General features: G+C 39.5%; 1 non-coding gene across 1 annotated transcript; it reads left to right on the forward strand.

Annotated features, from left to right (window-relative positions):
- Positions 1-4,772: 4,772 nt before the first annotated feature.
- LOC145637455 (small nucleolar RNA R71) lies at positions 4,773-4,879 on the forward strand. Its single transcript, XR_014114238.1, has one exon. It is a non-coding gene; the product is annotated as a small nucleolar RNA R71 (small nucleolar RNA).
- The last annotated feature ends 5,558 nt before the right edge of the window (positions 4,880-10,437 follow it).

Consider the following 10,437-nt stretch of genomic DNA (forward strand, 5'->3'; position numbering starts at 1 on the left):
AACACCAATTAGTAATAAAAGTGGCTCTAAAGAGCCAAAAACACTACTAATTATGACCAAGGGACGGGGGTAAAATACTATATAAAACGGACACATCAAACTCCCCCAAGCCAAACCTTTGCTTGTCCCTAAGCAAAGATCTCATCAATGAATCAATAAATACACTTCACCCCAAAAAGTAAAAATCAAGCACAAACGATCCAGGGTAAATCAAATAAACATGCTTCAGAGTCAACCAATCAAATCCCTCTAACTATCAATCTTCCCTAACAATTGTCAAACAGAGCAAACCACAAGAGCATATAGAATTCAAGACTAGTGCTCACGCACTCAACTCTCATTTTTGTGGCGAGTAAAAGATGTATTCGATCGCTCTCCATCCAACCCCTTTATGTGAACAATGCCCTCCCAACTCACACTCTCGTGTGTTTAAAACAATGAACGCTCAACCTACTAGTCGACTCGAAATATGTCAAATCATAACTTGCATTGATAAACAACACTTTCACATTCATACAATTCTATGCACAAAGGTTGGAAGGTCTTTAAAGCTTGTAATGTAAGGCTAGGGTAAAGGGTAGGAATCTTTTGGGAACAAGTGAGAGTAAAGCTATGCTTAAGGGAGCAAATCCTAATAAAGCCCATGATCAAAATAAATAAAGATCAACATCTCCTACATAACCGACTCTAACATCAACCAAATATACTCCAATCATAATAAATAATCCCAACTCTTACAATTTCACTCATAAGATATAATAATGAAGAAGTAGAGTGAATAAACAAACTTTATTTTCCAAACTTGAATATTTCATTCAGGCTCAAAATTATTTTTCTTTTGATCACCCTCCAACTAGAACATTTGAACATTTTTTCTCTTGAAGTTCACTTTTTTTCACATTTTTTTTTCTTTGAACTTCTCTTTTTTTTTTTTCATAATATCATGCTTTATTTTTTTCAAGAAAATATAACTCTCAAACTCATCAAAAATAAACATGAATAACAACAAAACAACTTCTCAAAAACCCACCCAAATTGTGCAAATAGTAAGCACACTACAAACTCCCTCACCTCACTACCTAATAGCTCCCCCAAGCCAAGCTTGGGATTAGTAACCAATGGGGCAAAATAGGCTTGTAATGTGGCTAATAAACAACAAAAAGGTCAAGGCAACAACATGGGTAGCAAGAAGGGAACAAATGTATCTACAATGTCTGGAGGCTACCTAAAAGAACAAATGCCTTCGTCTTCCACAATGTGCATAATAATGAATCATATAAACATTACTAGTAGTTGCAAACCAATACTCAAATTCAGTGACATACCAGGAATTATGGAACTATCACACATTTCCTAACCAAATCAACTAGTCAAGCACTATATTCACAAGTAGTTGGAAAAAATTGACGCATGTAAAGGTTTCAAGGCAATCAAACATCATATCATGATCAACTAATCCACAATGCTTATTATCAAATACCAGGAATCAAAACAAATTTTTCAAGTAAGGGGCACAAGGAAGCATAATTTATAATTCATTGGAACGTATTTTAGGATTTTTTTTATTTTTCAATTTTTTTGTATTTTTCATATATAAAGAAAGCAATAAAACTAACCTAAGAAAACACACCAAAAATAAAAGAAAAGAGAAAATAGAAATACCAAACCAAAATCTCCCCCAAGCCAGAATCAGACAATGTCCTCATTGGCTCGGAAACTAGCCCAACATAGCTAGTCCTCATCATCCTCGTCCATCGAGCCGAAGCCCGCACCTCCACTGCCACCTGCACCAGAAGAGCTCACGACCGACCAAATGCTCCAATCGTTCTTTCTGTTCCCGGCTCACGATCCGGATCGTCGGCCAATACGGGAGCTGCAAGTCTGGGTCGTACTCTTCCCTCGAGCTGGAGCTCCTACCAAAAATGGATCTTGCCCTCTTTGAAGCCATGTAGACGAAATGGGTCAAAAATATTTTGAATTAAAACTGAAAAATTTTTGTATGAGAGTGGAGAGAATGAAGAGAGGATCACAAATATATAAAAAGTTTTGAATTTGGATTGGTAATGGAGGAGAAATCTTAGAGAGAAGTTAGAGAAAATTTGAGTTTTAAGAGAGAGAAAGTAATGGAGGAAAGAAGAAATGAAGAAAGAGGAAGAAAAGACGGAATAAAAACGCGGAACCTTGCTCGCGCCCGGTCGGGCGGTGGGTCGCCCGGTCGGGCGCCCTTCGCCCAGAATTTCTTCACTTCTCGCGCCCGGTCGGGCGAGGCTTGCCCGATCGGGCGGAAAAATTAGTCTGTAAATGTCAAAATTCGGGCCCGCTCGGGCGCCTCTCGCCCGGTCGGGCGAAATTTCTTATTTTTGGAACCCTGATCTCGCGCCCGATCGGGCGAGATTCGCCCGGTCGGGCCCGAGACTAAATCGGGGAATGCTAATTTCCTTCTGTTCTCAAAAAGTTGTCTAACTCTTTTCCTTCGAACCTGTACAAATACTCATAAAACTCATTAAATTCCCTCATCTCTCCTCACATAAGAAAACAAAAAGAAAAACTAGTCTAAAAAGCATTAAAAATACGGGTTACCTCCCGCAAAGCGCTGGTTTATCTAGGTCCCACACGACCTTCTTACCAAGTACAATTCCTAGGACCCTTGGCCTAACGCTTGATCGGGTGGTTTCTCACCCGGTCTAGCGATGTTTAGGCTGCGATACGGCTTCCTGACATAACCTGTGGGACGCCAAGTTGACTTATCTGGTGGATCCTCCTTGACTTGGAATGGGGGATCTTCAATGCTACGCACTAAAAACCCTTCTTCGATCGAATGTTGCTTTAAATTGTCATTGCGTTCAACACTTGCAACTCGATCTGGCGGAACACATACTGTAGGCTCGATTCGCACAACTTGCTCGATCGGTTCCACTTGTTCATCCTCGAAACCAAGACCAACATTGTAGAGTGCTCTTTCTATTGCATCGACTTCCTTTTGCCTTCTTTCTATCTCATCTGAAAAGGATGCAACACAAGATACCGCCTCCAAGGGATCTTTTTCAAGAGCTTGGGGCTTGTTAGAATAATTTACAACCACATTGACACTGAAACATTTCTCCTCAGTCATGGAGCTTTTGGGGGCATTATTCAAATTAAAAACCACTTTATCGTCCCCTACTGATAGTGTTAGCTTACCACTTCTTACGTCTATGACTGCTCCTGCGGTGTTAAGGAATGGTCTACCCAAAATAATTGGGGTTTGCCTATCTTCAGCCATATCAAGAACAACAAAATCTACAGGTATATAAAATTTACCTACTCTAACGGGGACATCCTCTAAAACACCTAGGGGGTATTTGAAAGAACGGTCGGCCATTTGCAGAGTTATATTGGTAGCTTTTAATTTACCCATATTCAACTTAGAACACACAGATAATGGCATGACGCTAACACTAGCAACCAAATCACATAATGCATTATCAATCAAGAGATTACCAATATGACAAGGGATAGAAAAACTACCCGGATCTTTTAACTTAGGTGGAGACGTATTTTGAAGTACGGCACTACACTCTGCAGTGAAAGCTACTGTCTCTACCTCACTAATAGACCTTTTTCTCGTCAATATTTCCTTCATAAATTTTGCATATGAGGGGATTTGTGTGATCAATTCAGTAAAAGGAACTGTTACCTTCAAATCTTTTACCACCTCCAGAAACTTACCAAACTGCTTATCCAAGTTTGTCTTTAATTGACGATTGGGGAAAGGAAGTTTGATGATTGGATTTTGAGCATTCTTCTCTTTGTCTGGAGTAGCCACCTTCTCTGGAGTTTTACCCTGCAATGTAGAATTAGATGTGTTAGTATTATCCTCTAGCCCTGCAGGGCTAGCAACTACATTGTTTGGTTTAATGGAATCAAGATTAGCATTATTTAATAAAATAGTTTCATCAACTCTGGGCATAGAGGGCCCTTCATAGTTTGAACCACTCCTTAGAGTAATTGCAAATGCTTGATCCGTAGGCCTAGTCGGTTGTGCCGGCAGGGCTCCCTGTTGGCGTGCTTGTAGAGTGGCGGAGAGTTGCGCAATTTGATTATCTACAATTTTATTATGCGCTAAAATTTGATCAATTGTCGCATCTCTGCTCTCCATGTGCTTTTGCATATTGACCAACATTGCTCTAATTTCCCCCAAAGAATGGTCGGAAGATGAGGGGAGTTGTTGTGGTTGATTCTTCTGGCTAGCATTTGGGTGATAATACTTCTGCTGCTGTTGCTGTGGCACCTGTGGTTCTTGTGGTGGTGGATTTTGAACATTAGTGCTCCGGTAGGAAAGGTATGGATGATTCCGATACCCAGGATTGTAAGTGTTGGAGTATGGGTTATTCTGCCTATAAGCTTGGAAGGCATTAACTTGCTCCACGGAACTCCTGCAATCCTGCTCCCAATGACCTACAATACCACAATTTTCACAGAAGGCCTCATTAGAATTGTTATTAATTGCAGAAACATTAGCTACATTAGCAGTGCTCAGATTATCTAATTTTTGGCAAATTGAGGTCAGTTGAGCTTGCAAAAAGGATACAGAGTCGACACTATGTTTCCCTTTGTTAGCAAATCCTCTGGGATTCCCATATTGGGAATTGTGTATCGCCATATCTTCAATAACCTGACCTGCATCATCAACATTAAGATTCATAAATCTCCCACTAGCTGCAGAGTCTAAAATTATTCTGGAAGAATTTCCAATGCCGTCATAAAAGGCTTGGATTAACTGCCATTGTGCTAAATTATGGTGGGGGCATTCTCTTTGTAAGTCCTTGAACCTCTCCCAAGCCTCATATAAGGATTCGTCGGCTTCTTGGGCGAAGTTCTGAATCCCACTCCGTAGTACTGCTGTTCTCTCTGCAGGATAATACTTGTTATAGAAATTCAAAACAAGAGTTTCCCAGTCAGTTATACCAAGTGTAGTTCTATTTAAGCCATTAAACCACAATTTAGCTTTTCCAGTTAAAGAAATGGGAAAGAGAATCTCCCTGATTTGGTCTTGAGTGACCCCGGCTTGCCTCATGGTGTTGCAATATTGACAATAGTCGGCAATGTGAAGATTCGGGTCTTCACCCTTGGCTCCACTGAATTGCTTCCTCTCTATCATCGTTATAAATTGGGGTTTGATTTCAAATTGAACCCCATTAAGAGCTGGAGTAGGGGTGAGATGTGGAAAATCCGCAAGCTTTGGTTGTGAATAATCACTAAGCTTCTTTGGAGCCGCCATCTCTGATTCTGTGTCTGATGATACCTCTAAATCGCTAGAATCAGTTGGAGGATCACAGTGATTATTATTAGTATCACCAGAATCCGCCAGGATTTGCTTGTAGAAGTTTTTCTGTCTATGGAAGGAACGTTCGATCTCAGGATCGAATGGGATATAACCTGATCTAGAACACCTGGGCATAAACAAAAACTAGAAGCAAATATGAGATTTGTCTCAGAGAACTAACGCTCTCTGAGACAAAAGAGAAATAATCTAGACTACAAAAACAATCAGAAATAAAAATAAAACCGTTTCCCCGGCAACGGCGCCAAATTTTGACAGGGTAAAGTCGTATCCCCTAATCAAAAATAAATACCTAAATCACTAACTAAGGTAGATAGGGAAGTAGGGTCGATCTCCACAGGGAAACAAGTCTTTTTACTTCCAATTAATTATTATAATCTAAATTATTTAAGTAACCAATATTTATAATTAAGTATGAGACTAAACTACAAAGAATAAGAGTAGGGAGAAAACAATATATAAAGGGATCTAGGGTATAGGTTCACCAATAAATAATACTCCAGGGTAAAATAGGGTAATCAATCATTGACATGGCATAGATAACATGATTAACAGGCTCTCGCAATTTATTAATCAACATAGATCTAACAGGCTCTCGCAATTTACTAGATCTAGGTTCTTATTGAAAATAGCCTTTAATATCAAATTAACATCTGCTCGATTCATCAATTTAATATTGCTATACTTTTACAAGCCGCAATTGTAAAACATTAAAACAATCCAATAAGAAATTATCATGCAATATCAATAATCAATAATAGTAAATCATCAATGCATCAATTAACCAGATTGTAAAGGGCTCTCGCTACTTATTACAATCACACAATTAATTTACCGGTATTAAATCTCATCTCTCGAATCTTGACTTAACCATTTATAAATTAACTTGCCTATTGAAACTAGACCTAAACATTAATTCTCATCTCTCGATTCTTGAATCAATATTGTCAAACTCATGCATAAAAGATAGGCCTAATCTAGTCACAGAGCATTTAATCAATCAATAGGAAATTAATCTAGCATTGATAATAAACAACAATAATTTACCCCTTCATATTATTTATTAGATTCCCATAAACCCTAGAAATTAAACTACTCACACATAATTAAATATAAACTAAACAAAGCAAATAAATAAATCATGATCAAAGGAATAAGATAAATAACTAAGATTAAGGGAAGAGAAATCGTCACCGAAATTAATCTGGAATTAATGAAAGAATTAAGAACAAAAGTTTAGAGAGAGATTAAGAGAGAGAAAACTAAGTAGAGAGAGAAAGTCTAAGAGAGAAGATTGAGAGAAGAAGAAGTGGTCCAAGAGAAGAGACGATCTAAAAACGTATTACGGAGGAGTATTTATACTCCGTACAAAAATCCTAAACTAAAACAAATTAAAACGACGCTAATCGTCCCCTAAAAATACACGCGCCCGATTGGGCGAGGCACCGCCCGATCGGGCGCGCCTTTTTTATCTCTAATAGCAATCTCGCGCCCGGCCGGGCGCGCCTCCAGGCGCCAGCCTTTTTGGCCAGGCGGATCATTTGGGCCACTATTTGGACTTCGATTGGGCTCCAATTCTTTGGGCCAATCTGGGTTTCCTCTTTGGGTCTTGAATACTCGGTCCAAATGCCCTGGTATCACCTATACCGAGCCCTTAATCACCGGTTCGATGTCTCTAACCGGCCCTGGGCTATAAACTCTGGTCGTACTTCTCCAATGCTCGTGATTGCTCCAAAATAACTCGGGAAAATACTCCAAAAGCATAAATCCCTACAAAAGTCAACCAAATCTACGAAAACACTGGAAAACACCAATTAGTAATAAAAGTGGCTCTAAAGAGCCAAAAACACTACTAATTATGACCAAGGGACGGGGGTAAAATACTATATAAAACGGACACATCAAGTTGCGTTCGGCCTGATTCCTAACGGATACGTAGGCAACCTCACATCGAGGTCCGGCCGTAATAAACATGCATTCATATTCACATTCACGTTCACACACCATGATCATATCAAGGGATCTCCTATGCTCATCCCTTTGTACTTAGTGCTAGACTTGGGGGCTTGATCCCTACATCATTAGCTTACCTAGCCTAAGAGTCACCACCATTTGACTCTTTTCAATATATTTTCCCACACACTTAGCCCTTACGGCCTAACTTTAGTGTCACTATCACACACTTCACAGATACATGACCAAATATACTTCCCTTAGGAACCCTTTGTCATGGAATCTTAACACAACGCTGAAGCATGCCTTGTCATGTCAAAATCGCTCATAAATCATAATTGTCATTGCATCACGAAGTATGAAGTGCTTAGCCTCCGTGCCTAAGTTACCCAAATATTTTCATCATTGAGTCAACCATTGAGATAGCCTAGGATGGCTTAATCCTTGCACCTTGAAAGATAGGATCAAACAACATTTGACTAAGCTCATTCAACATGCATTCAAACACTTCGATTCTCTTTCGCGTCTTTCTTTTTCGGGAGAAAGTCGGTACCCTCCACAAAAATGACGGAAATTTTTGCTTTTTTGCATTTTCGAGTCAACACTATGCACACACGAGTCACACAAAGTGAGTCATCATTAAGTCAAGTCATACCTTGAGTCACGACAAGTCAATGAGTCAAGCAACACTAAGTCTTAGGTCAACCCTAAAGAAAGATAAGCAAAGTCCAATAGTCAAAGATATAAATGCAGGTGTATCCTAGCAAGCGAGGACATTCCCGAATTTTTTTGAAAAAAACCGCGAATATGACATAGGAGATTCCTCCAAGATAAGAGGAATTACATTGATCGGTATATTGGAGATGAAGAGCTTTAATTTACAAAAGACTTGAGCGGATTTGGTTGAAAGGAAACGACCAAGCTCAAAGTTCGGAGCGAAACCGAGCAACAGCGGCAGAAAAAGCAGAATAGGGAAGACCCAACTCCAGCGCCAGACAACGACATCCAGCGTCTGGCAATAGATTTTAGTGCCTGGTGCTAGATCCCAGCGTCTGGCGACAGAGCAAAATCGCGGCGCCAGAGATATTTCAGCAGCGACAGAACTCGAAGCCTCTCAGAACCGCAATTTCGGGTTCCTTGGTACGCTAGTTAGCCCCTATAAGCAATTTGACATGATTGAGTAGTCGATTTGATTACAACCGCAAATAAGTGATCGACCTGACAAAAGATCGTCTCACTTAGCTTAAAGCGCCTAAACATTGGCTCAACACAAAGGCACCGACATACTGGTTCAGAAGCACCAACGTAATGGTTCACAGCACCGACATACAAGTTCACAATTCAAAGTACCGACATACTAGTTTACAAGCAACAGAAGCGCCGACACACTGGCTAAAGCAAAGTTCAAGCGAGCTTTAATGATCGACAAGCGTTGGTCTTCGGTAGTTTTCTTCGGAATATTATCGCAACAACTGAGGATGACTTCAAGATAGGTTATTTTAGACAGCATTCGCTAAGATTGTGGAGGTTGTCACCAAGATTTGAGAAGATAGCACGAGATGGGCGATCTTCGACGACATTCGCTGAGATTGCGGAGGTTGTCACCAAGATTTGAGAAGATAACACGAGATGGGCGGTCTTCGACAGCATTCGCTAAGATTATGGAGGTTGTCACCAAGATTTGAGAAGATAGCACGAAATGGGCGATGTTCGACGGCATTTTCTAAGATTGTGGAGGTTGTCACCAAGATTTGAGAAGATAGCACGAGATGGGCGGTCTTCGACGGTATTCGCTAAGATTGTGGAGGTTGTCACCGAGATTTGAGAAGATAGCACGAGATGGGCGGTCTTCGACGACATTCGCTAAGATTGTGGAGGTTGTCACCGAGATTTGAGAAGATAGCACGAGATGGACAGTCTTTGACGGCATTCGCTAAGATTGTGGAGGTTGTCACCGAGATTTGAGAAGGACGGTTCGTGATGAGGCGGTCTTCGGCGACTTTTGCTATAATTGGGAAGGTTGTCACTATGATTCAAGAAAAAGAAGCTCTTTGTTCAGAGACGCGTGAACATATCCAAAAAAGCTCTATTGTTTGGAGACGAGTGAACATCAAAACAGCAAGATGACGTTCCGTTAGATTATGGAAAGTTGTCACAACAGCAACAAATCGGTTACTTCAGAGACGTGAGCTCGACGGTGCAAGATACGCATTTCTTAACTCTTTTATCTGTTTTAACTAACGCTAGTTTTGCAGGTATCGGCGTTACAATAATGATTTAGGATCGCAGAACGTTCTGAATCATTCTCCGTCCCTATCGATACTTTGACTTTTGTTTTCGAAACTTGCGTTTCTCCAAACTCAGTCAAAGTGGGGGCTTCTATAGACACCCAAATGTGTCTCCCCAAAACCAAACCCAGTGATGAATACCTTTCACGTCATTTTATTATCGAACAAAGCGAAAGTGTGAAAAGTCTAGTGATGAGGGTGTTTTTATTAAAATATTTCTTCTTTCTGTTTTTGAAAATATTTCTTTTCTTACTCTATTTTTTGAAAACGTGCATTCCAGTTTAGTTTGGTCCATGATATGGGTCCAATAATGGTGTAGTTGGATGGGGCTTGAAAAGACCTTTCCAACAATATATTATAAGCCCAATTCCGATGAATAATGAGGAAGTTATGGCCAAAATACTAAACTGTGCTCGAACCGGATCTTACTTACGCCCAATGATCACGTGGAGGGTCCAAAAGTCTAATCCTATTCCTAAACTAATTAGGATTAATTAGAACCTTCCATAAGTTTCTAAAAGATCTAAATTATCTTTTTTGAAAAGATAAGATCAAAGAATTTGAGTTAAATAAAAACTTTCCTTTTTTAAAACTTTCCTTTTTCTTAAATCCTAATTCTATTCGAATTTAAAGATGTTGAAAGACAGTCAGATTTAATTTTCGGGCCTCATAATCTTAATCCAATTATTATCTTTCCAATGATATATTATAATATTAAATCCGAGTTATATCGAAAAAGATATGAATGAGATACAAAATTCTATCAAAAACTGACACCGTCATACTATTTAGGCCATATCTTTTAATCTACAAAATATTTTAATCTGATTCTAATTGGGTTGGAAATTAGACTTCAATAGCTTTCCAAAGACA

This window comes from Chenopodium album, chromosome 6 (assembly GCF_948465745.1).
Source record: "Chenopodium album chromosome 6, dcCheAlbu1.1, whole genome shotgun sequence".
Classification (NCBI taxonomy): domain Eukaryota; kingdom Viridiplantae; phylum Streptophyta; class Magnoliopsida; order Caryophyllales; family Amaranthaceae; genus Chenopodium; species Chenopodium album.